Source organism: Microtus oregoni, unplaced genomic scaffold (assembly GCF_018167655.1).
Source record: "Microtus oregoni isolate MIOR12 unplaced genomic scaffold, Mior012 000008F_ref0000371, whole genome shotgun sequence".
Classification (NCBI taxonomy): domain Eukaryota; kingdom Metazoa; phylum Chordata; class Mammalia; order Rodentia; family Cricetidae; genus Microtus; species Microtus oregoni.
Genome location: NW_024543067.1, coordinates 41,820,010 through 41,846,270, shown reverse-complemented (window position 1 = coordinate 41,846,270; position 26,261 = coordinate 41,820,010). Strand labels below are relative to the sequence as shown.

The 26,261-nt window shown below is 45.1% G+C and overlaps 1 pseudogene; it reads right to left on the bottom strand.

Annotated features, from left to right (window-relative positions):
* Window positions 1-1,723: 1,723 nt before the first annotated feature.
* Window positions 1,724-20,441, bottom strand: LOC121451363 (annotated as a pseudogene).
* Between the last annotated feature and the right edge of the window lie 5,820 nt (window positions 20,442-26,261).

Sequence of the window (26,261 nt, the reverse complement as noted above, 5' to 3'; positions counted from 1 at the left end):
CCGGCTCCCAAAATAACCACACGGAGACTGGTTATAAATCCTTAGCCGGTAGCTTAGGCTTGTTACTAACTAGCTCGTACAACTTAAATTTAACTAGCTTGTACAACTTAAAGTAACCCATATTTCTCATCAGCTCTCTACCACATGGCGGTACCTTTTTTCTGCAAGACATGTTCATCTCCTGCTTCCTCTACATCTGCCTGGCAACTCTGTCCTCCTTCCCAGTGTTTTCTTACTCTGACTCTCCTGCCTAACTATTGGCCAGTTGACTCTTTATTAAACCAATGGGAGCCGAACATCTTCACAGTGTACAAAAGGATTATTCCACAGCAATTTTAAATGCCGTATTCAGCATTCTGAAGAGTTTGAGAACCGTCTATCAATAGGTACTTAATAAAGGATACCTGATTTAGTTACTTGCTTTAGGCTTAACTTTGAAGCATATACAAGAAACTAAATACAACATGACTAAAAGTGTAGCTCTGAACACATTGAAGAATTTGATCATTTATTATGTTGGTTTTTGTTGTTGTTGTTGTTGAGGCAATTTCTTTGTGTAGCCCTGGCTGTACTGGAACTTGCTCTGTAGACCAGGCTGACTTCAAACTCTCAGAGATCCACCTGCCTCTGCCTCCCAAGTGGTGGGATTAATGGTGATCACCACCATACCTGGCTAACTTGCATTTCTTAATTATCCTTAACAGTTTGCAATAGGTTAGTAGTTTTTATAAGTCTAGGACTTTACAGCATCAAAGGAAAAAACCAACATGGAACAACAGCATTGGTTCAGGGCACTGAAGGCGGAGTCCAGAGGCCTCAGATAAATTCATAGCTGCATTTTAAATCTGGACCACAGACATTCCCAACCCACCTTTCCAGGTGGGTGACCTTGGCACACTGTCCGTCTCTGCCAACGTCCTGTTAACATAGCCCTTCCCCAAATCACTCAGGCTGAAACCACACTCAGTCTCGTTCTTAAAGATCACGTACTCTCTCTCAGCCAGCACATACATCACCTGACAAAAGCCACACAACTTCCAACCTTCTGTGATTTAAGGTCATAAGCACTGCTGCCACAGTGTGAACCCCTGGAGCCTAGTTTCTAGACTGTTAGAATCTGCCCTTTCCAGAATCGCAATCCTAATTAATCCTCAACACGTCTAATCTTCTTTGTCCTCAAGAAGGATTAAATACAAAAATATTGCTTAACTTTTCCCTCCGAAAGAGAAATATCACACTCTACTTACGTGGTTATAAATTTGATAACAGAGAATTTTAAAATATCCTTCCAAAGCACTGAGATAATTGCTGGAAACATTCTGATGTGTATCCTTTGATGCTTTAAAAATTATACCCAGTATTGTTTTGTTTGTTTTGTTTTTTTGGTTTTGGGGGGTTTTCTGTGTTTTTGTTTTATTTTTGAGCTGGCCATCAAGTTTATTAGGAAAAAGATTACCATTTGGATATTTCTTCCTTTGAGCTCAAGGTTTGCTCCAGGGCACCCTTCCTTCTTCAAGTTTCCCTTCCCATGGCAGAGTCTGGGCTCTGGATGCTCACGAGCAGAGCAGTCATGTTGCACTGCAACCCCACACAGCACAAAGTCGCAGAAAGTCCAGAGAAACCGGGTCCTATGTAGCTGGTTGGCAGACCAGACACTGGAGATTGTACACCAGGCATCCCCAGCAGCCAACTGCAATCTGTTTTGCCTGCAGGGCTTGCAATATCATTTTTTCTTTATAAACATCTTTCTGGAAGCATCGGGATTTAAGCATCTCAGCCTTAAGGTGCTGTACCGGACCTGCAGGGTGGCTGAATGGCTGGAGATGTCATTTTCTGCAAAGGGAGACACCCCAGCTATGTGGTCAGGGGCAAACACGTTGGTCTTCTGCCTGGCCTTGTGGGACAGTCACAGCTGAGGAAGCACTGATGCTCAGTCAGAGAGGGGTTGATGGCATATTTGCCCCCTTTGGGAGTGGGCAGTGGGTACCGGAGGCCTCGAGAGTTCAGCACCTGGGGTTTCAGGAGAAATGCATACGCAAGGTGACATCATCATTGATAGTCACTGACACTTTCCTCAAGGTCTTGTTCCCATGATGCCCACAGAACACTCAATTCATGTCCGACATCGTCTTGAAGCAGCCATGACAGCGTAAGATGTAGCTCTGGGCCTCTAGGATCAGCCATTCTCTGCCACCATGTGCAGCCCCATCTGAAGCAGAACATTCTGCATGGCAAAGTCTGTGGTCACACACCCAACCCGTACCTCCTTTGGGATGTCACACTGCTCCAACTCTTGCTGGATCTGCTTGATGTTGCTGGAGGTCATCACTGCCTTCAAATTCATTCTCCTCTTTCTTCTCCCCTTCCTCCTTTTCCCTTCTGTCAATGAGTAGCTCCTGCAGTCCACGATCAGTGTTAGGCAGAGGGTTTCTCCAGAACCTGAAGGAGCTGAATTCCAGGTTCGCAGGCCCATCAGCTGGACACCACGATCCACCAATCTACCGTTTCATGTGAGGGTTTAAGCTTGGAGGACTAAGGCCATATCAGTCCAGCAGGCCTGAACTAGGGCTGTATTGTAACCATCTCTCTCTTGGGTGAGGCTATGTTGCAACCAGGTCTCTCATGCTCCTGAAAACAAGAACTGCTTGAACCCAGAGAAACTAGCTATGATTTTTTAAGTGACAGACACTTGCATCTTTTCCAGAAGAGAGGCCAGCAGCAGCAGTTGGCTCTGTCATAAAGAATTGATTTTTTTTTCATTTCTCTTTATTCTGAATATTGACCTGCCTGCAGTCTCCAGCAAACATACAGTTTTTATTGAAGGTGGTTAGATTCTAACAAGCAAGGACGAGTAGCTTTCATCTGTTGGGCCCAGGAAGAATGGGACCAGAAAGGTGACCAACCCAGTAAACTCATCTGAGGGGATCCTCTTTCCACACTACATGCCTCTGAAAAATAGAGCTTAGGTTTATATCAACAAGAAGTCAACAGTTTGGAAGAGGGTAAGAGAACAAACTGGAAAGACCCCCAATATCTGGGGCCCTGTTCTTACTCTCACTTCTTCTCCAGATAGACTTAGCTCTTCAGGACAAGAATGAGGATGTCATGGAGTCTCGCCCCATGATTCCAGAGAGCTACAGTGGCCGGAAAATGTGTGGCAGTATCAGAGTCCGTCCATGCCACCCCCTGAGAAGCCTCTGAAGGCAGCTGTAAAGGTGAAATCCGAGTAGCAGTGGAGACTGAAGGATCTTGGAGATGCCAGAACCACAGGACACAGGCAGAGGACAGCTGAGTGCCAAGAGGGAAGTTGGCCTGAGAGGCTACAGGCAGCAGAGTATGAGCTCAGGTTGAGAATATGCAAGCTCTTTGAAGCCCAGATGATTCTATTACTTTTGTGTTTGCATGACTGGGTATTGGTCTTACTTTGATCTCATCTTTCCTTGCTTTGCCCAGTTTTGCCCCTGTTGGAATGGGAATATTTACTCTGCCACAGTGTGCTGGACACCCATGACTGGCTTTTTGATAGTATGAAGCTTCCAGTTAAGAGATGATCTGAGTCTTGGAAGAGATTCTGAACTTTAAGTTTGAAAAAGCATTGTTAAAGATTGTGGGAAATTTTGAAGTTGGATTGGATATATTTCACATCATGAGATGACCTTGAGCCTATGGGAAGAAGGGTGGAAGGATATGACTTAAAAATGAAATGCTTGGGTGTTTAGTAGAGAAGGGATAGACTTGTGATTAATAGTGAGGGGGGAGACCCACCCTAAGTGTGGGCAGCACCATCTCACAGGCTGGAGTTTCACACCGAGTAAAAAGGATAAAGTAAACTACACCAGCATTCATGGCTCTGTTTCCTGGCTTTGGATGCAATGACTGTTTCATATCTCGTGTGCCATGCAATCCCTGCTATAATTTTAGGGTCAAAATAAACCTTTTTCTCCTGAAGTGGCATTCTGTTGTACATTTCAATCAGAAAATGAGAAGAGTAACCAAGACAGAAGGGCAATCTTAAAATGCACATGGCAGTGTTATTTGGGAATAGGGACTTCATTCAGAAGGCAATTAGGTTGGTGTGAGGTCAAGATAACGTGTTTCCTACAGTGATGTTAGTTGATTGTCACTTGCTCTGTTTCACTGTGTGATGCCCCTACCACGTCACGAGGCAACCACAAAGCTCCCACTCAGTGCCAATGCCATGCTCTTTGACTCGATCATACAACTCTTTTAAAAAAAAAAACAAAAAAAAAAACACCACTTCCCTTCTTTATAAATTGCCCACCTTGGGGCATTCTGTAATAACAACAGAAAATACAGTAATGGTTAATATTGTCACTTTGTCAAACTCTAGAATCACTTATGGGGGTAGCAAGACTCCGGGCACAGCTGTGTAGAACTGCCTAGATTAGGCTAACCTCTGGGCACAGCTGTGAGAAATGGCCTAGATTAGGTTAATTCATGTAGGCAGAATTCCCACTGAATGCAGATGGAGGGGAGAGTGGGAACATCTTCTAGTTTTAACCTAGAAGGTCCAAGGGAAAACCTTTTGCTTTCTGCTTGCCTGCCCCCTGTTAGTGAATGCTGCTGCTGCTGCTGTCCTTAGCTGACATCAGACATCTTCCTCAGAAATCAGTGCCTCTCAGGGATCCTTCAGCTCCAGGCCGAAACTGCTGAGGCATCCAGCCTTGTGGACCAGAGAGCTACCTGGTTTCTCCAATGGGCAGACAGCCGTTGTCAGACTATCCAGCCCATGTCATGTATGTTGGGCTATAAATCCCTTTTAATGTATTTCCGTTCTGTTGGTCTGTTCCTAGAGAGGACCTTGACTAAGAGAGACTCCTGCCACAGAGCTTTTAACTAGTCTCAATAGACATATGCATTGGTGGTGGAATGATTGCTCCTCTGAGGCGTTTGTGAGTGGTGATGTGGGGTGAAGTCAATGTGTGCAGGTGGACAGCTGATTCCATCGTCTCCTGAGTCCTAGAGTCATTGACATAGACGAAAGGACATACACATATGAAATGGAGGTGATTCAGAAAAAATCCCTGCAACCCTGAATATATATTAGAAAATACAATGTGAACATGTAAAGTGTGTCAACTCTAAAACCAGTATAGTTTTCTAACTCTTCACTTAGGAGACATGGGAATAATGAACCTTGGGTAGAGAAGACTGCCTCTGTCATCTAGGCTGAGATTTTATTCTTTGGAACAGGGTGTCATTACGTGCCCTCCCCTCAAATGTGCATCCTTCTGCCTCAGCCTCCTGAGTCCTAGGACTGAAGCATTCACCACTATGCCCAGCTTTCACTAAGGACAAGAAAATATTAAGGAAATATCCAGCTGCAGGTCCAGGTCAGAAATGTATAGTGAAAGCCTGCGACCCCACCATATAAACAGTAAGGAGGTAGCACAAGACCTGTCAAGTCCAAAAGTACTTAGAATCCCACTTGAAGAACTTCCCCTGTTTAGAGAAGAAAAGTTTGAACTTCAACAATAACAATTACTGCATCAAAGCTACACAGAGAAAGCCTGTCTAGAAAAACCAAACCAAAACAATTGTTAAAATGAGTGAAACCCACCAGATATGCTTAAATATGTGAGTTTATGGTATTTTCAAAGTAGGTGTTATCATGTAAGCTTCAGAACTGGTCCAATATCAAGAATGGTGGCAAATAAATGCAAGACAGTGGCGTTTACCTTTGTCTACTGAGTGACCAAATTATAAGTGAATAAATGCATCTTCCATGATAGCACTTCAACTGTTACATAAGTTAATAAAACATGCAATAGAAATTACAGAATTAAACTGCAACCATCTTTGTAGAATCAAATTATTGAATTAAAGGGCTCATCACATCAATAGTGGTCAACGACACAAGAGGGGAAGAAAGAGGAGAGAGAAGTGGAAAGTGTCAGGGAAGTGAGAAGGAAAGGAAGCAGCAGAGAGGAAAGAGAGAGACAGAAGAGAAGGAAAAGGGAAGGAAGGGAAAAGCAGACAGTATGTGCCTCCCAGAGAAAGAACATGCCATCACCTATAGTTTTGCCAAGGGGACTGGACATGAGAGCCATGACATTCCCAGACTCCAGCTGACAAAATGCAGGTTGCGCAACGCTCAGAGCACATGCTGAACTGCATGCACAATGAGTACACACGCAGTCAAACACAGACCAGAAAACCACATGCGCTCTGTCCTGCTATGCCAGGGAGGGGTCCAGGGATGGGGGCATCTCCAAATCCAATGAGACACAAAAGGAACTGTAAATGTTTTTAAGAGATAAGATTAACCTGTCAACGAGGAAAGCACGGTTAGATGACAGAACCGTGTAAAGGCACGAGAAACTAACAGCTATGAACGTCACGAGAGCATTTGCTTGTTCCTGCTCTCATTCAAATACATAACGCACTGCCATATGCTTGGATGAAACTCAGCGAGCTCAATTTTGAGTGAAAGAGATGTGGTCACTGTCTTTACAGCACTTATTGTATAATGGGGAAACCAACATGAGCTGTAAACACATAGCTAATGTACAATCATGGCCATGGTGAACTCTAAGAGAAGCTCAGAGGCTGCTCAGCCTGAGTAAGGGTCTTAGGATTTCTATTGCTATGAAGAGACACCATGACCATGGCAACTCTCATAAGGAAACATTTAATTGGGGCTGACTTACAGTGAAGAGGTTTAGTCCATTACTATTATCGTCATGACAGGAAACAGGGAAGCACACAGGCAGACATGATGCAGGAGAGGTAACTGAGAGTTCTATATCCATGCCAGCAGGCAGCAGGAAGACCATGAGACACTGGGCCTGACTTGAGCATCTGAGACCTCAAAGCCCACCCTAAGTGACCTACTTCCTCCAAAAAAGCCACACCTACTCCAACAAGACCACACCTCCTTATAGTACCACTCCCTTGGGGCCTATGGGAGCCATTTTCACCCAAACCGCCACAGTAGGCAACTTGATATGAGGTGGAATCTAAGCTGAGCTGTGAAGGAAGGGTAGAAAGAGAGAGAGAGAGACCTTCAAAGCAGAGAGCAAAACTCTGGGGACACAAGGAAATTAACTGAGAAATTCTGAGATGTCCAGGACGGTGTTAAGGGTCAAGACTGAAAGAATATGGTTTTGACATTCCTTGTGCCTTGCCTAAAGCAGCCACCACCCCTTCTCTGTGTCTGTGACACTTCCCAAAGCCAGCTGTGGGCTTGATTCATCTTAGGAACTTGAACATAATTTCCACCCCTGCCCAGTACTGTGACTATGTAGCGTGGGTGAACAAATGCAGCTGGGCCTTGCAGCTCCCAGACATGGGTACCTGGGGCTAGAAGCAGCTGAAGTGAAGTGGGAGATAGACAATTTGAATTTATTCTCAGCTCCTCAGTGTGCTCATCTGTCAAGCACAGGCGGCCAATTCTGCCGTGTGGAGCTGGAGCAGGGTTGTACAGGGTAATATTTGCTGAGACCCAATTCTGGGCTTGGTACCTTGGTTCATGCCCTATGACTATAATTAAGTTCGGGCATCTAAGAGGGCTATTTTTAGAAGAAAAACTCTTTTTATTACTCTGAAAAATATCTAGTGGTTTGAGGGATACCCTGTATTGCATCCCAAACCCCGGATATTCCTACTCCCCTTCCAGCCCTCACTGAGAATAGGAAACGTAAGGTCAAGGCTGTTTGAAATCTCTACCCAACCACCCCACCCCTAGCAATGATCTATTCCAAGATGCCCATATGCACGAATAATCTTTCCCCTAAAAATAGACAGTGGGCATGGTTCCATCTAGATTGGATTTCACCTCTTGTTTGTAAGGCTGTCAATCTGGCAGCCAGCACTAGGCTATAAATTATCTTCTTGAAAATCTTCAGTGATGAGAGGAAGGGCTCTGGGGTACGGATTCTTGGCAGTGGAACAGTTATGTGGCAAAATCTCCAGATCTGAAAATCTGAGCAACAGGCTTATTTACGCCACTGCTATTTATTCTTGCAAAATCAGCATAGACTCTTGAGTTTTTGCAGCCAGGAGGGAACTGCAAGAGCACATTCAGTAGATGGATTGAGAGGAGGATGGAGGGCGTGTTGCCCAAGTTGTCTATAGGGCCGGTGTCTAGTGTCTTCACTCAATTCTTTGTTTTTGTGGAGGTTTGGCTGTTGTTTTTGGTTTTTGAAACAGTCTTACATTAGCCTCATCTCACCTCTAACTCTCCATTCTTCTTCCCCAGCCTTCCAAGCGCCGGGTTACAGGTGCTTGTCTCATGCCTTAGTTCATTCTTAAAGGTGCTTTAGCAGAGAGAAGGGTAATATCTGGGGTTGGATCTGCCAACAGCCCTCTCCCTGTCTGCTCTGAGCATATCTGCCTCTCTGACCTTATAAGCTAATGTTTCAGGCTTTTCTGGGCCAGGCTTGCTCCTCCAGGTCAGTTTTTCCTCAAACTATAGGCCCAGGACCCTTCCTTTATTTATTTAAACACGACTAGCACAAGACAGTTGGGTGCCATCATACTACTAGAGCTTTTTTTTTTTTTTTTTTTTTTTTTTTTTTTAGGTTTTCGAGACAGGGTTTCTCTGTAGCTTTGGAGCCTGTCCTGGCACTAGCTCTTGTAGACCAGGCTGGTCTCAAACTCACAGAGATCCGCCTGCCTCTGCCTCCCGAGTGCTGGGACTAAAGGCGTGTGCCACCACCGCCCGGCACTACTAGAGCTTTGAAGTGTCTTAAGAAGAGAGAAAAGCAGAACAGGAAAATGGAAAAACTTCACTGTCAAAACCCTAGAGACCATGTGCTCAGCCCCAAAGGTCCCATGCCAACAGTCTCACTTCTTGGCTCTGCTGAGCTGACAAGTTGCTCTGGCCCTTCCTTGTCCTGAACTGGAAGCACTTTCTGCAGGCCTTTTTTACCCAGATCTGAACTCTCCCACCCTCTTCAGCTCCAGCATCCACATCACAGTCACCTTTGAGAATTCTTCCCTGTACCTGGATACAGAGTCTTTTGTATTCCAAATAATATGCAGGGGATTGGAAGCAAAAAGTCAACAATACCCAGGTCTGTCAATGAATGCTCACATTCTTTATGTAAGAGTATAGTATTCTCCTATAACCTATGTATATCTTTGTGTGTATCTTGAATCACCTCTAGAGTACATTTAATACCAAATACAATGATAAACCCTATATAAATACTATTCAAAATGGTTAAGAGAATAATAACATAAAACAAAGTCTGTTTATGTTCAGTGCTTGTGCAATTTTTCTGCATATCTCTGTTAAATCCACTGATGGACTCAAAGACACCAACTGTCCTTCCTGTTTCAGGCTGGAGTACCTACATTGTGTTTGCTTTCTGTGTTCAGGATCCCTTAATAGCAGGAGATAGACAGGATCTTGCTTCTATCTTAGGAGCATGAGCTCTCCCCAGACAATGCTAGTGTTTTCTAGGTCCAGCTTCAGGAAGACAGTACTGGCATTTAAACAATAGCAGCTTGCCTGCTGGCGTCTTATGCCTGCCATCTTGCTTCTCTTCCTGCCCTGTGGAACTCTTCCAGGGATTTCTACTATGTCTGGAGCTACAGGCTCAGTATAGTCATGTCTTGAAGATAGTGACTCCTGCCTCCTGCCCTAGAACCTCTGCCTCTACCCCAGGCTCTAGGGCTCAGGCATTGGCATGTGCCTTCATAATTCCATTGGAAACTCAACAGGAAGATGTGTCGCACAGAGGCGTTCCTCCTAGGGACCAAGTCCTGGGGAATGATCCAAGAGGGAGTGAGATGATGTGCACAGGCACCTGTGTTCAGGCATCGTCACTTGTGTGGACTGTGAAACCTCAGTCACGCTATAAAGTCCACGCAGAGATTTTGGCATGAGACATGATAAAGGGAAATACTCAAGAAAAAAATCTCAGAGATAGTTATATTGACAAATATTACCTCAAAATGCAAACATATGTAAGTAAAAGTCAAATTAGCAAAGGGGGAGTGTCTGAGTACTGTCTCAGTGCCACGGCAATAACCTTGGAGGTTTTGTTTTACCATCCCAATATTTGAAACATCATGTTATTTCTGAGGAATATCTTCTAGATTCCGAAAATGTGTGTGACTCTGACTCCCTCCACTAAACTTGTTCTCATCTCTCTAACCTTTGCTGTGTGTAGAAAGGAGCTGCGGGCTGCGTTCCTGCCACCCAGCTCCCAGCCGCCTGGCTAGTTTATGCCCCCAAATAACAACACACAAACTGTATTCATATAAACACTGCTTGGCCCATTTCTATTAATGTGTGTAGCACCACGAGGTAGTGACTTACCAGGGAGATTCTAGCCTACGTCCATCTTGAGTCGGAGCTTCATTGCATCTGCCCTGGAGAGTAGTGGTGTGGTGTCTGAGCTCACTTCCTCTTCCTCCCAGCATTCTGTTCTGTTTACTCCACCCACCTATGTTCTAACCTATCAGGCCAAGCAGTTTCTTTATTAATTAGCCAATGACCTTCCTCCGTCAGCTGTGTATCTTCATCCTCAGCCAATGGTCTCTCCTGGCTGTTAATTCTAGCAGACAACTCCTCATCTGCCCACCAAGCACCATGCTCCCCAGCCCCACACCCACACCCTGCACTTAGTCCCTCCTCCTCCCATGTTTCTCTGGACTCCCCACTGGCTTACAGAGTGGCTCTGTGTTCTTCCAGCAGAGGCAAGGGAACTGACGATGTGAGAGTGTGAGAATAATATGACAGAAGATCTCAAGGAAAGGACTTGGGCACAGTTTTCAGAAGTTTGTAGAAAGAATTCCTGTTGTGCAACATGTAACTTTTATACAGATCAACAAATCTGTAGTCTTATAAAATAGTCATACTTTATTAATTTGTTCTCTGAATAGTGGGGGACTATTAGCTAACTTAATTATACAACGAGCTATTTATGTTTCAAAATTTCTTGGACTTTTGGAGCATTTATTGGTCCTGAAGGACACTCTATGTGCCAAACATTGGCTGGACATTTTTCACATACTATCTTTTGGAACAGAAAAAAAATAAATGTAATAAAATTGAGTGTAGGGAGTGTAAGGGCACAAGTCCCTTCAAAGAACTGTGGCAAGATATTGAGCTGTTTCTTCCACTCATGAAGAAGTTAAATTGAGTTAGCCCAAGGGGGTAATAGATGTTATTTTCTGTTTCAAGCTGAAAATTTAATATAATCATCAGCATACAAAATTAATATAGGAACACAACTTTCCAAAGCCAAACCCAATAAAGTAGCCAAAGTGGACTCCATATTTTCTCTGTATGTCCTCAGTAACTGGGACTATCTGTGGTTACATGAAAATTAAAAATGGGATTAACCATGACTTGGTGTTTGGGGAGGGTACCGTCAGTGAAAACTTAATGGGGTCTTTTATTCTGAAGAAACTTGGCATGTGTGCTTCTCTAAATTAAACAGTTCCAGCCCTGATTAAACCAAAACAGTGTATTCTGTATGGCTCTGGGTGAACTGGAAACTGACTTTAAAGTGACTTCAAGAAAGAGCTCAGAGTCAGAGCAGATGGGCCTTTGGATGCCAAGGTTCACATGGATGATAACGTTATAGTCACCATGGCAAAGCCCTTCTCAGTGTTCCTAGTGTTCCCTCACAGCTTAGACTCTCAAGCCTTTCCTGGGTACTTGGTTAATACACAGTGGTTCAGCTACAGTCTGCCCTGGACCCCACTGACTCTGTGTGGGGGGAGTCTAGAAGGAGCTCTTTCTTATTGTTTTTATTGAGCTATGTATTTTTCTGTTTCCGTTCCTTCCTCCCCCTCATCTTCTACCCTCTCCCATGATCCCCAGGCTTCTCAGCTTCATATGAAAAAGAAAAAGCCCAGGATAGGCCAAACAGTCTTTACAATAGAGGAACTACTGGAGACATCCCAATCCCTGATTTCAAACTCTACTACAGAGCTACAGTACTAAAAACAGCTGGGTATTGGCATAAAAAGAGACAAGACCAATGGAACCGAATATTAACCCACAGACCTACAAACACCTGATTTTTGGCAAAGAAGCAAAAACTATGAGATGTAAAAAAAGAAAACATATTTAACAAATGGTGCTGGCATAACTGGATATCAACATGTAGAAGAATGAAAATAAATCATTATCTATTGCCATGCACAAAACTCAAGTCCAAATGGATCAAAGACCTCAACAGAAAACCAAACACACTGAACCTCATAGAAGAGAAAGTTGGAAGTATACTTGAATGCATGGGCACAGAAGGCCACTTCCCAAATATAACCCCAGTAGTACAGACACTGAGAGAAACAATTAAAAAATGGGATCTCCTGACACTGAGAAGCTTCTGTAAAGCAAAGGACACAGTCAATAAGACAAAATGACAGCCTACAGAATGGGAAAAGATCTTCACCAACCCCACATTGGACAGAGGACTGATCTCCAAAATATACAAAGAACTTAAGAAATTGGTCATCAAAAGAACAAATAATCCAATAAAAAAAATGGTGTACAGACTTAAACAGAGAACTCTCAACAGAGGAATTTAGAATGGATGAACGACACTTAAGGAAATGTTCAACATCCTTAGTCATCAGAGAAATGCAAATCAAAACATCTTTGAGATTCCATCTCACACCTGTAAGAATGGCCAAGATCAAAAACACTGATGACAACTTATGCTGGAGAGGTTCTGGGGTAAAGGGAACACTCCTGCATTGCTAGTGGGAGTGCAAACTGGTACAGCCCCTTTGGATGTTAGTGTGGCGATTTCTCAGAAAATTAGGAAACAACCTTCCTCAAGATCCAGCAATACCGCTGTTGGGTATAAACCCAAAGGACGCTCAATCACAGAAGGAGCTCTTTTTAGAGACATCCAAATATCAATCATTTCACTGAATACTGGGCACTTTTTTCCATCTCCTGCCTCCCTGATCTCTGCAGAGTGATTCTGCTCCCTCTGTGGAGAGCTTCGCCCCATCTGTCCTCCATCCAGCTAGCAGAGCCAACCTTTCTCCACATGCCCCTTTCTCCATCACCCCCTTGCAGCTGCTGCTCCACTGGCTGAAAAATGCTCTTCTCCAGCAGTGATCCCCTTCTTCCTCATGTGGGTTAGCCCCACCTGTATTGCGAGGTCCTCCTGTAACTGACCTTCCTGCCCCTCCCCTCTGTTTGCACTGACTCTGGTATTTCTCCACACAGGATCTCTCAACAGCCTGCTCTTCTAACAGGCTGGGTGATGCTAAACTCACCCTAGCTTCTCACTTCATCCCTGTTTCCTAGCACCAACTCCCCTGCCATCTCCTGAGGCTTGTCAAGTCCTGCTTCTCCTCACCTCAGTTGACAACTTCATCTTCTGTCTCACAAAAGAGAAGGAAGTCATCAACCAGGGCCTTCCTTTTGCTATCTTCAAACAATCCCATCTTCCTGCATCCAAATCCACACTTCCTCCTGGCTTCCTCTTGCTGTCTGTGTTCTCTGTGCATTCTGTAGCCTATAGCCTCTCACTTTCTCAAGACTTTCCTTCGCATGCATCCCTTCCCATGGGGCAATTAGTAAGCACATGAGGTGAACTAGTGTTTCTGGTGCTCAGACAAGCTTCCTGACTCTTGAGTCTCCATCTAACTACACCCCAAGTGTTTGGCACCTGTTGACAACATTACTTCTTGAAAGAATCATTATAGCCGATCTCCTCTTCCTCTTGTTCACCTTTTTCCTGATTCACTCCCATGAGGTAGAAGTAAATGAAAGAAGTAAAGAACTAGCATTATAGTTGATAAAGAACGAGGGAAGCGTAAATCTCTATGAAGCAAACACCATAGTAACAGTAAACATGGGAACATCCACTTATGAACCCCAAACCAGTAAGTTAGTAGTTGCAGTGACCTTGCAGTTACTCACTGCACCAAGATCTTTGTCAGTTATAATGGGGAAAATACCAAGTATAAAATGACCCCTCAGATTGCAAACTTGTGCAACCACTTTGGAAATCAATGTGGCGATTTCTCAGGAAATTTGGGATCAACCTACCCCAAGACCCAGTAATACCACTCTTGGGAATATACCCAAGAGATGTCCTATCATATGACAAAAGCATTTTTCAACTATGTTCATAGCAGCATTATTTGTAATAGCCAGAACATGGAAACAACCTAGATGCCCTTCAATGGAAGAAAGGATGAAGAAAGTGTGGAATGTATACATATTAGAGTACTACTCAGCGGTAAAAAACAATGACTTCTCGAATTTTGCATGCAAATGGATGGGAATAGAAAACACTACCCTGAGTGAGGTATCCCAGACCCGAAAAGATGAACATGGGATGTACTCACTCAAAATTGGTTTCTAGCCATAAATAAAGGACATTGAGCATATAATTTCTGATCCTAGAGAAGCTAAATAAGAAGGTGAACCCAAAGAAAAAACATATAGTTATCCGCCTGGATATGGGAAGTAGACAAGATTGCAGGGCAAAAACTGGGAACTTGGGGGTGAAGTGGCATGGAGCTAAGGGGAAATGGGGTGAGAAACATGAGAAGGGGAGGATGGGGGGAGTTTGGGGGAATGGGATGGTTGAGATAAAGGAAGGGTGGATACGGGAGCAGAGAAATATATATCCTAATTAAGGGAGCCATCTTAGGGTTGGCAAGAGACTTGACTCTAGAGGGGCTCGCAGGTGTCTAGGGAGATGTCCCCAGCTAGTACCTTGAGCAACTGAGGAGAGGGAACCTGAAATGACCCTATCCTATAGCCATACTGATGAATATCTTGCATATCACCTTAGAACCTTCATCAGGAGATGGATCGAGATAGAGACAGAGACCCAAATTGGAGCACCGGACTGAGCTCTTAAGATCCAAATGAGGAGCAGAAGAAGAGAGAACATGAGCAAGGAAGTCAGGACCACGAGGGGTGCACCCACCCACTGTGACAGTGGAACTGATCTATTGGGAGCTCACCAAGGCCAGCGGGACTGGGACTGAATAAGCATGGGATGAAACCGGACTTTCTGAACATGGCGGACAATGAAGGTTGATGAGAAACCAAAGACAATGGCACTAGGTTTCGATCCTAATACATGAACTGGCTTTGTGGGAGCCTAGCCTGTTTGGATGCTCACCTTCCTGGTCCTGGATAGAAGTGGGAGGACCTTGGACTTCCCGCAGGGCAGGGAATCTGGACTGCTTTTCATTCTAGAGAGGGAGGGGAAATGGAATGGGGGGGAGGGGGAGAGAGGGAGGCGAGTGGGGGGAGGGGACAATGGGTGGGAGGAGGGGGAGGGAAATGGGAAACGGGGAGGAGGCAGAAATTTTTTTTTCAACAACTAAAAAAAAATAAACAACAACAAAAAAAATGACCCCTCAGAGCCAAGATAAAGTGGTAGCCCATAGCCATGATTCGCTGCGCCTGAGGAATGTTTTAGACAGAAACAAGTAGCCGTCTAAGCATTAGAAGACTTCAGGCAGACTTCAATTAAGAGAAACTCTGTAGAATAATTTAGCAATGCTTTTTATAAGCATCAAGACCTGCAAGATAAAGATTAAGGACAGTTATACTCGATAGAGAACACGCCACAATCAATCGCAATTAAGGCATTTTAAATGAACAATATGACTAGGAGGAAAACAGTCAAGATTAAGATACATTTTGTTTCATGTTAATTTGCTGGTTTTTTTTAACTGTAGTGGTGCTGTCCAAGTGGCTACCACTGGGAAGCTGGGTGGAAACTGTATTAAGCTCTTTCTGCTATTTTTGCCGCATCCCTGCAGATATGCAATTATTTCCAAAGAAAGCATTAAGCAGTGGAGGAATAGATCAGTCTCCAAGTGACACCTCCATCACTTAAACAAAAGAGCTTTGAAAGTTTGACTCTCTGAGGCAGCAAAGAATTGAGAGGTGGACAGTTTAGCTCTGTAGAGTCCTTCGTACTCTGTCCACCTCAGTGACATTGTGCTTCCTCACAGACCTCGACTTCCCACTCACTTTGTCATGTCTCTGATGAGGCCATGAAGATGATCAATACCAAGAAACACCCACCACATCTGTATCAGGGCACCACTTGTCCAAGGTCATTTTGGAGATACCCATCTCTTGGTCCCTCATCTCCAGCCACAACAGGCAATCATCTGAGATATTTTTCTCCTCCTCTTCTTAAAATAAAAAAAAAGATTTGCCAAAATATAAACAGTTCACAAATCTTCCTTTTAAAACCTGTAGCCTAGGCTGGCCCTTGCCATGAACATCTGAGTTTAATTGTTAGATGGAGCCATATAGAGAAGGAAATAAATTAGTGATTACATAGAGTTGTCCTCTGACGTCTACATACCTGCACATCCTGACACACACTAATAGTAAATTTTTTAACAGAACATGTGAACTTCAGCAAAATATAAACTGCTTGCTTAAGGGGATATACACTGATATTTCAAGAGTAACTTGGCTTCTTATAGACAGAGATATGTTATTCAATGTTCAATTATAACCTATCAAAAAATAATCAAAAAGGCCCCAACTATAGCCCTTGACAATGGCACAGATCATTCCCACCATAGCAGCTTTGACTTTGTCGAGACAACTCCAGTGAAGGTGGATTCGACCATTGAAGCCAACACCAGCACCACATAGCTCTCATCTACAGAGTTCCTCTCTGTCCAGTGTAGACGGTTACAACCTATCACATGATCCTGTGGGATGGTTACTGTGTCCAGGCTCTTCTGTGACTCCCATCTTCAAGGCCCCATTGGGCTTCAGGATCCTGATTTCATCCACGCTGAACGTGCTTCTCAATCCACGGAAACAGACAAGGGATCATCTCTTTCTGTATGTTCTGCAGTCAGGCCCAGCTCAACAAGATGACTGTCTACAAAATTTCTGAGCAGTTGTAGAAGGTATGAGGCTCCTGTAACTTAAGAGTTTTCTGGGGGCAGATTACTTTAAGTCCTTTTTTCTAGGCTCTTTCCAAATATGGCTGCCCTGTCCTCCCCCTGACCCTCTGTCCACCTATCCTGGCCCTATGGGCGGCTACTGGACCTCTTCTGCATTGCCCTGGGTGATATCCTGCCTTCTGCCCTTACTTTTAACCAAAGTGGTGGGAGGAGGTCACAAACGTATCTCGGTGCCTTCATTTTCTTTCTATTACTGACCAAAAGCAAACAGAGGAGGAAAAGGTTTATTTGGCTTACACATTGATGTCACAGCTCCCTATTGAGGGAAGCCAGAGCAGGAGCCAGGAGGCAGAAACTGAAGAGCCCCAGAGGAGTGCTACTTACAGGCATGGTCCTCAGGCTTACATTCAGCTACTTTCTTCTAACTACCTGGACTACCTGTCCAGGAGAGGCGCCACTCACAGGACTGAGCTTCCTATGTCAGCCATAAAGGCCAAAACTGAAGTGCCCCACAGACTTGCCCCGCTCAATCTGATGGAGACATACTTTCAGCTAAGGTACCCTCTCCCCAAATGACTCTGGCTTGTGTCTGGTTGACAATGAAACTAACCAGCCCACCTAGTAAGCAAATTATTCCCTCGACACAAAAATAATTACTAAAAAAATGCCCTACAGGCTTGCCTGCAGCCTTATCTTATGGAGGTGTCTTCTCCACTAAGGCTCCCTTCTCTCTGATGACTCTAACTTATGTCAAGTTGACATAAAACTGATCAGCACAGTTATCCAATCTCAAATGGTCATACCTAAACAAATATACATGAGAACAATGCTAAATAGACTCAGCAGGGCAGATAGACAGACAGACAGACAGACAGATTGTAACTAAATAACAATTTAAAAAGAAATGCTCAAAAAATTTAAAAAGGAGTTGGGGGGACATAGGCATTGGAAGAGATTGGGGAAATGAGGGTGGAGATCGTATCAATAAGGACTCATGTATGACATTTTCAAATATACTAATAACAAAATAAAAATCCCTAAAAATTGTTCATCCTTTTAAATTGTTCCCTTGAGTGTTTGTCACAGCTTTCGCCTCCAATAATCCTGGCCCTTCTCTCTCTTCCTGGACCACAAGTGCTGCATGTAACTTGATAGATAACAAGGAAGCCACTCTAAGAGGCCTGCCTGTTATTTGCAAGAAGCATCTAGGCCTCATCAGGAAAGGTAGTGGCCCAGCATTTTCTGAAGTCCAGGCTCAGAAAACAAAGCAGCTGTGTAGTTCAGTGCCAGGGCCTGAGACTTCCAAACACCACCCTCATTCCTTCAGAACCATTTGCAGTCTCTGTGTGATCAGAGGCACAGAAATGGTTGCTGTAGGTACAGATTTGCCCTTAGGTCTTGGGCACATGCTAAATTCAAACTAGATCTCCCTCAGGTCACTCCCAACCCCTACCTGAGGGTGGTAACACACACACAGGGGCTCAAATCCCAGCCTCATGCTTACTGGCTGAGTGGCTTTGGGCAAGACACCTAAATCTTAGTGAACCTTCAGGTTTTCAGATTATCTCTCCTTCCACTCTCTGCCGCTCCACATTAGAACTAGGGGACTCTTCCTGCTGACCACAGATGCCTCCAACTTATGATGGCCACACTGAATACTTTCTCCACTTGGTAGTAGTGTCAAAACAAGGAGCAGCTGGACACTGTGCTTCCGGGGTGTGTGTGTGTGTGTGTGTGTGTGTGTGTGTGTGTGTGTGTGTGTACATGTACACGAGAGAAAGAGGGAGAGACAGAGACAGAGACAGAGAGTTTAGTCACCCTTGAGGGTATGTATAGGGCCAGAAGTTAACATGAAGATGTCTTCCTCAATGACTTCACCTTATTTTTTGAGACAGGGTCTCTCACTGAAGCTGGAGCTCTTTGATTGGGTTAAACTGGCTGGCCAGCAAAGCCCTAGGATCTGCTCCTCTCTGTCCTTCCCTCTCCCACTGCCTTGCCCATCATTTCAGACACACACAACCATGCCCCATTTTTATATGTGTGCCACGGAGCCCAATTCAGTGTCTCTTGCTCACACAGCAAGTACTTTACCCACTGAGCCATCTCCCCAGCCTGAACTTCAGGTTTTGAATTTTCATTTTCCCCAGTTAGCAATCTGTAGTTATATACTCTTGGTGCTGTGCTGAGAGGCAGCTCCCAGCTTGTCATCTGGTGACCCCATCATGAGTCCAGAGGAATCTGTATTTTGATGTAAATCACCTTGGATTTCTACATGCCTCTTGGACCTTCTATCTTTGTCAAGTTTATCTGAAGCCCAGGAGACAAGGACTGTCATCCAGAAGTGGAAACAAGAGAAGGAATGAGAGTACAGTAGGAACAAGCCCTGGCTGCTTCAGCAGGACATGTCTCCCACCAGCTTCTCCTTCTGACTGAGTCTGGGCAGCTTTCAGTAGCAAAGACAGTCATTCCAGAAGCTCAGACTGGTCCACTGTGGGAATAGGTGGCATTGGGAATCCCAGCACCACTGCCCTGACCCTTCATTCTTATTAAAGCTGGCTGCCAAATCCAATTCCATCCCTAAATATGGTGCAATCCACTCACAGACCTGGGAGGGTGAGGGCAGCCAGACCCAGCTCTTAAGCCACTGGTTTTCAGCATAAAGGAAATTGCTCGTTGGCACAAATTGTTGAAGAACTGATAACAATCTGTTGCTGAGGTAACTATTCTTCCAAGAAGACCAAGCGGAGAAATTACTCAGATGGACGATAATGATGTAATTTCGGACCTCTTGGCTACCTGGCTGCAAGTCAAGAAGCGTAGCCAAAAGCCGTGCACATTATTGTCTTTGCTTGCCATTCTTTTCAGAGTTCAGGCATGGGAATCTTGCCCCCTCCCCTTGGCCCTTCCAGCCAGAGGGAGCAGCAGCATTTGTCACCGTGCCTGGGAAAGAAAAGAGGGCCTTTGTGCAGCAACTTGAGAAGCTTTCGAGCCAAGGTCTCCCTCTCCCAGCTCTTGTCAAGGCTCCTGCCGAGGGGAGCCCAGGGAACAGCCTGTCAGCTCTTTTCAGAGCTGAGAAAGTCAGGTTTTTTGTCACCGTGGCTGGGCTAAGGAACTTGGATCACTGGTCACCAGTCCAGGATTTACACAGAGAAGGAAGGAAGGGGATGGGAAATGCCAGCCCTTTTGCTGTTTGAGAATAAGGGACTTTCAGACGTGGAGGAGTCCTCAGTGGAACCACTCTGCTCTTTGGCTGATGAGAGATGGAGCCACACTGTAGTCACACAGCTCAGGACTAGGGCTCTTGCTTGTCTAGAAGCAAAATCAATTGATAAATAAAGCCTCTAGATTGATATCTCCATGGTGAGATAATCACTACAGCTGCCCCACCTCGGCAGCTCAGTTCCTTCAAGCTCTTCATCCACCTCCACCCAGCAGCCATCCTCATCCTCTTCCATCCAGCAGCCATCTTCATCCACCTCCACCCAGCATCCATCCTCATCCTCCTCCACCCAGCATCCATCCTCATCCTCCTCCATCCAGCAGCCATCCTCATCCTCCTCCATCCAGCAGCCATCCTCATCCTCCTCCATCCAGCAGCCATCCTCATCCTCCTCCACCTAGCATCCATCCTCATCCACCTTCACCCAGCAGCCATCCTCATCCACCTCCATCCTCCTCCTCCTCCACCCAGCATCCATCCTCATCCACCTCCATCCAGCAGCCATCCTCATCCACCCAGCAGCCATCCTCATCCTCCTCCACCCAGCTGCTAAGATCACTGCTAGTCCAATTCTTTATATCTGGTTCCAGAGGGAGTCTTTAAAGCCAGTTGATGTTGAAAAGAGAACAGTCTTTAGAATTGCTAAGAGAGGGGATCAAAATTTGGCTCTTTTCTTTTACTTTATACTGATTATGTAACTGAAGTTTTCTGATTTTAAATGACATCTTCACACTAAAATGAAGTTAACAATTCACCTAAGGAAAGTTTTAAGAATCCACGAAGAGTTTGTAGGGTGTATGGTATTGGCACAGAGAGGCATCTGGTAACTGTCATCTGATTCCCTCTGAGGCCTTCTAACTACCCCTTGCTGTTTGGTGGCTCCCAGAAAAGCCATTTGGCCACTAGCTGTCTGCTTCATTTAATGATTCTGGATAAAATTGTTTCTTCTCTCAAGAAAATTTAGTTTCTGAAATGTTTCTGCATGTAGAGCTCATCCTGAGCTCCAGAGATTACAGAACCTACCACTTGGGAACCTAGGGCAGGCTGTAGGTAAGGTAAAAACACCAGCCTAGGAGGTCAGGTGAGGGCTATAGTACTACATAAATGAACTGTTCCAGCAAGAATTTCAGTCCCATTCCCATGCCAGGGATCTAGAGGCAAGGCAGGGAGCCCCCAGTGGGACAACAGTGCTAGAGAAGACACCTGAATCAAGAGCTCATCATAATATTAGTATGTCACAAGTCCCAAGAGGCTCTAGGAAGCCTTGGGCAGGGATTTGGTGCATGTGATTTATTGTGGGAGATGGGGGGCAATCTCAAGATTGTGGGAGGAAGGGAAGTCAAGGCTAGCCGTGCAGTCTCAGCAAGAGTCTATCTATGGTCTTCACACAGACACTCTGAAGCAACAACAGGACCGAGTTGACTCTAAGAAAGAAGAGCCCTACTTCTGTGCCACCTGCCAGAACCTCTGGGTTCCAGAGGATGTGGGTCACCTAGGCCTGGAAAACTGTGGAAAACAGGGGAGATCTGAGCCCTGAACAGTCCTTTCTACCAACAATCCTGAAAGGCCAGCGGCCTGTCACCATAATATTGTCCATTCAGAAGTTCTAGCCCAAGGAATCTACACAAAAACACACCCATGGGTATAGCTACCAGTGTTGACAGAAGTTTCTGTCCACCTGGTCCCACAGTGATTCAGCCCGTGTGATAACACACAGAGGCTTATAATAATTATAAACTGTTTAGCCTTTTATCTCAGGCTTATTATTAACTAGCACTTACAACTTAAATTAACCCATAATTCTTGTCTATGTTTAGCCACATGGCTTGGTACCTTTTATCTGTGCAGCATTCTCATCTTGCTTCCTCTGCATCTTGCTGGCGATTGACTCTCTGCCTTCCTTCTTTCCAGAATTCTAGTCTGGTCGTCTCACCTAAACTTCCTGTCTGGCTACTAGTCAATCAGCGGTTTATTAAACTAATACAAGTAACAAACCTTTACAGTGTACAAGAGCACTATCCACAGCACACAGGACACCTGGAAACCAGTGTGTTAGAACCAATCATGCCTTCATCTTGGACTGTCTAGTTTCCAGAATTGTGACAAGCAAAATGTTGCTACAGTTGCTAAATTCATAGTACCATGACAGCAACCAAGGAGGCTCAGTGTTGAGAGGAATAATACCATGCTCTCACCATATCTCCACACTTCAGTTTCTCTTTACCTGGCTATTCCTCAAGGTAGTTGTAGCAAACAGACTCTGCTCTAAGGCAAAGGACCCCACCTGCCTCCTGACCTCCTGTCCCCAAGTCTGAATTCTTCCTCACTGGAAATATGCCCAACAAATGAACTTTTATTTTCCTGAAGTGTGTGCCCTGCTGTGTCATTCCTCGCACTTGTAACTGGCTTTCATTGTCTTGGTCCACTTCATTCTCCAAGATGTCTTTTCAGAGCCACTGTTGGAGGGGACTCCCCCGGGTCTATCTGACTGAGTTGTGCTCCCTGAACTTGCCATTGCTCACTGCACTTTATACATTGCAGTATCAACCAGTACCATAGTGCTCTCACCAATGATGAGATCCCTGGAGAAAAGACCCAATATCCTGTGCATACAAGTATATATACTATGCTTAGCTGGGGAACTTCTCAAAAAATATATATCTATAAATATATAGATATAGATAGATATGAATGTATAGATATAGATGATATAGATATCATAGGCTGATCTCAAACTTGCTATGCTGCAGAGGATGGACTTTAATTTATTGATCTTCCTACATCTATCTCCGCAATGTTAAGGTTACAGGCATGCACCACCATAGCCAGCTTCATGTGGTGCTGGTGTTGAGTCCCAGGGCAAGTACGGCTACCCACTAAACTACCTCCCCAGCCTCACCCAGAAATATTTCTTTAACAAAATGAATGAATGAATCAAATAAAGTTTTTTCTCTCTGAATTTCCATGTGACTTTCTCTGACTTTCATAAGCCATTTTCAGTTCCCATATCCAACCTTGCTCTCTGAGCTCGTGTGCATACATGTGCACAGACGCACGTGGAGCCAGAGTTCAATGTCGGCTTTGTCTCACTGTTATTTCCCATCTCACTTTTAAGGTTGGGTCTCCTACTGAACCTGGAGCTCACCTATTTGTCAAGATGAGCTCACCAGAGCACTCAGGAACACTTCTGTCTCCATCCCCCCAGCACTGGGCTGGCAGGAACAAGCCACCGTGCCTGTTTCAGGTGGATGCCAAGGATTTGAACTCACAGCCCCGTGTTTTGTGCAGCAGGCGCTTTGCCCTCTGAGCTGTCTCCCCGAGATCCACTCGGTGAGCTTCAGGTACGCTCATCAAGGATGAATTTTGTGTCTTCTGCCTGTCACTTAAGAGGTCTAACTTATAATTTGATAAATTATTTTTACATCTCTAAATATCTAGCACAAGGACAGCAATAAGAGTTATGCAACTTGTTAAATTTTATTTAGGTTAATGGATGGGTTTTTCATTCAGTTCTGAGCTCATGCTGATTGGTATGTCTATGTCTATAACATAAGCAATTCAAATTCCTGGGAAAGCTTTTTTTTTTTTCATTTCCCTCTGTTAATTCACCATCTCTGAGTAGGTTGCAGGAAATGAATTTATTCAAGACTCAGCAAATATTTATGGAGTATCTAATAACATTTCCACCCTGGTACCTGGATGATGTCCCAGTCAATGCATCAGCAGGGAATGGAGCTTTGACTTTATTTATAGGCCGGGAGGCTAAACAAGCCTCTATTCCAACCCTGAAGTATAAGCTGCCAAGTGACTGAAATGAAAATCTGAGAATCCAAAGACTTCATAAGTAAACATATGGATGAAGAACAGCTTTTTGACAGTCTGACTTAGCACGCAGGTTGCTCTATCCCTCTTTCTTCACTCATCCGACCCCACTTATTCTTCCAGAATGTTCCACAGCTCACCTCAGGAAAGGGCTCTCTACAGACAGCAGGAGGGGCAGCAGGTCTACAATCTGGGTTGATCTCCTGAGCAACAGTGCAGGAACCCTTCAAAGAGGATAGGGTTGGGCTTCCTTGGCAAGTTACTTCAAGGTCTTCCAAATTCTACCTTAGTTTCTTGGGAAACAAACAGGGACCTCTTGGCTCTCTTGCCTCCTCTGTGTTTCTGAGATGGAAAATAACAATGGGATAGGGTGCGGAGTGCATTAAATTTTCAACACACCACTGAGAGGTCCAGAAGACATAGGTTTGGATATGGGTGATAAAATTTTGAGAAGGGGACCAAGTTCCTCCCTATCCATTCCTTCATCTCAGACCCCAGCTCCTGCTGGCCTTCCGTAAGAACCTGCAGGCCATTTCTGTTAAAGAAGCAGGTTGGCTAAATGAAGATCCCTCGCCTTTCTCTCTTCCAAACCCAACCCCAGTCTCAACCCTAGATCTGCGCAGAACACCCACTGCAGCCTCCACAGCCTCGCTGCCCCCACCTCCAGTGAATCAGGCAGACCTTCTCCAACATTCCCCCACACTCATCCCATCATCCCAACCTCCAAGTCCAGCAAGCCTTCCCTGGAACCTGCAAGCCAGAGAAGCAAGGAGGCCAGGGAGACAGGTAGGCGATCTTCAGATCTGTACTCTCTTTCTCCTTCAAATCCAGTGTCCCAGTCTCAGCCCCAGCTCCACAGCCACCCGCTGTGGCCTCTCCCCCAGCTCTATCCCCATTTCCAGGAGACTAAGCAGGTTCTAGTGCCTCACCTAGAGTGCCTCTAGTGCCTGCTTTCCCCCCTTCTGAGAACCAGCTCAGCACCCACTTCTAGCCCACCTCCATTCCCAAGTGTCAGCTCCTAGTACCTAGAAATATATTCTATCCAGAACTCCCAGTGACCACAGATGGAAGCATCTCAGGAGCGTTCCATACCAGGCAGCCCAGCTGCAAACCCTTACATCTGCCTTGGTGTCCTGCCTGCATGATACCAATGCTAGGGCATTGGCGGCACAAGTCTTGTGGGAGTAACCAAGCAGTGTCTAATTTGATGGAAGGCTCAGCAAAGGGCCATAGTAGAATACAGTGATTCACAGCATGGTTCATATGGTCAGTCGGGGGATGATCTGGTGCTGTTTACTGCGCTTGCCAGTTGGGAAACACTGATAAGAAACTTGTTTAATCTTTCAGCTACTTTTTTTCTCAGCTGCAAATCAAAAACAACAGTGTGTGCTTTAGTCATGTGATGGGCATCTGCTGCTCAAAAAGCTTTGGTCACTGAAGGGTTCTTGTAGGCCCCGGGAACTTGGCCTTGGGGTATCTTGTACTGACTTCATGGACCTTTCAGTCACAAGACAGGATTCCAGAAATGATCTTGCTGGTCAGCTGGCCATCGCAGAGAGGAGGGATGAAGGAATGTGGAGGTGAGTACAGTTAACATCCTCTGGCGGGGTAATAAGTGCTAGCATCCACATGCAGCTGGGCATCCTGTAGCTGAGTCCTGGGAAGCCTGCAGAATGGACTTAATCCCTCAAGGATGCAAACAATACCTTCCCCCACCCTACAAGAGTCACTACCACAGCTGCCTTCCCCACACAGGCAGTTTTTCCCTAGGGAGAGTGTTGGTCCTTCGGTGTTTGGGAATGCACAGTCCAGTCTGTGAAGACTAGACTGGTTTCTTTTCCTGCCTTCTGTCTCCCTGCCCTGAAGAAAACTGCCCCGATTTCCTTACTCCTCTTGATGCGGCTCACACAGTTGTGTGACTTTCCCTGATGCCCCTCGCAGTGCTGCGAAGCAGACCTGGCCTTCCATCTCTGCTGCCACGTGGCTTCTTTACAAACAGGGAGGACGTGGGTGCAGGAGTTGGTCTTGCTCACCTCTGTGTGAGGGGGCCGATTGTTTTGTTTTCTGCTCTCTTCTATCCCTGACCAGCTAAAGATGATTTTACTGCCACTTGCTCACAATTTCATTCTTCCCAACCCCCGCACCCCAAAGTTTAATCTTAACTAGGTGTGTTTTTTATTCTTCTCCTAACTGTGGCAAATGTTAGCCTTTGGCGATGTAAGGGAGGAGGGCTCGTTCTGGCTCTGTTTCAGTCCATCATAGTGGGGAAAGCATGGAGCGGCTTGGTTAATGGTGGTGGAAGCCTGAAGTGTGGCTTCCCTAGTTGGATCAGAAAAAAAGAGAGCGAGATTTGAAATGGAACTGGACT